The sequence below is a fragment of the Octopus bimaculoides genome, chromosome 17 (assembly GCF_001194135.2).
Source record: "Octopus bimaculoides isolate UCB-OBI-ISO-001 chromosome 17, ASM119413v2, whole genome shotgun sequence".
In the NCBI taxonomy this organism is placed as follows: Eukaryota; Metazoa; Mollusca; class Cephalopoda; order Octopoda; family Octopodidae; genus Octopus; species Octopus bimaculoides.
This window is the reverse complement of record NC_068997.1, coordinates 47,313,852-47,315,188: the sequence shown is the minus strand read 5'-3', so window position 1 is coordinate 47,315,188 and position 1,337 is coordinate 47,313,852.

Genomic DNA, 1,337 nt, shown 5'->3' with positions numbered 1-1,337 from the left:
AATAATATATCAGCATATGCATGTATAGATACATATATGTCCATACCTACATCTACATGTATATATAGATGCATATCCGGGTACAGGACGTCAGAAAAGGAACGGGAACATAAAGCACAAAAACGGACTTTGTTTACAGACAACAGAATGAACACATAGGAAAACAGACGAGCCACTTATGGAACTTTTCCTTCGTCAGCTGACTCTATTCTAAACTAGGCGTTACACGAGGAGTGTATGAAAAGTTTTGAGCCTTCAAGGCCTTAAAGGCCTTTACCTTCATCAGAAGTTTTGTACCATGTTTTGCATTTTCTGAGGCTCAAGACTTTTCATACACCCCTCGTGTGTGTGTGTGTGTGTGTGTGTAGAGAGAGAGACAGACGGGTGTGTGAGCCATTGCAGGTTCATTAGAGTCTAGATATATCAACATGTAGGGCGTCAAGGATGGCTGGGTACGTACTATTCAGCATATAGTGCTAGAAAACAATTCCTAGTTGTCATTACGTCGTAAGTATGTAAATACGTGTGCATCCGAGAATGCATCAATAAAACGCTGCCGAAACAGCTGTAGTGAATTTTGTGCTCCACATGTGTTCTTCGTCTGGTATGTTTGTGTTTGTCCCCTACTACCATTTGACAACTGGTGTTGGTTTGTTTATGTCGCCGTGGCCCCGGCAGTATGGTAAAGGAGAACGATAAAGTAAGTACCAGGCTAAAAAAATAACAGACAGCAAGATCTGTCGGACTAAACCTTTCAAAGCAGTGCCCCAGTATGGTTGCAACCCAGTGACTGAAACACGTAAAAGAATATATAATATATATCAGGAACGTTCTGTCAGTAATTACTCAGGGCAGGCAGTTAGTGACGTTCATGTAGTAAAACACACAAAAAAATAAGCGAAATACAGGCGTACGACTGAGTTGGAGGCAGAATTACTTCTGCCTTTATAGCGCGTAAAGAAAACGTTGTTGTAAGAATGTACACAGCACATATACTACAGCAGTACTATATGTAATTTTATTGCTTAAATTGAAAGGCAAGGGTGAACTATGCCAACCTAATCTATAAGAAAATATATTTTGCTTTTTATGCATAATAATCAGAGGATTCTTCATAATTTTATTGAATTGGGTGCATATATCGCCATAAAAGGAAAATGTTACTATCGATCGATTTTATTTAGGGTAGGCACTGCCTACCTTTCCTACCCAGGCGGTACGTCCCTGATATATATATATATATATATATATATATATCCTCCTGCACACGCGGCGCTTCATCAACATGAGGAGATGGAAGCTTCAGTGAAGGGGTTTTTCGCCTCGAAGGACTTTGA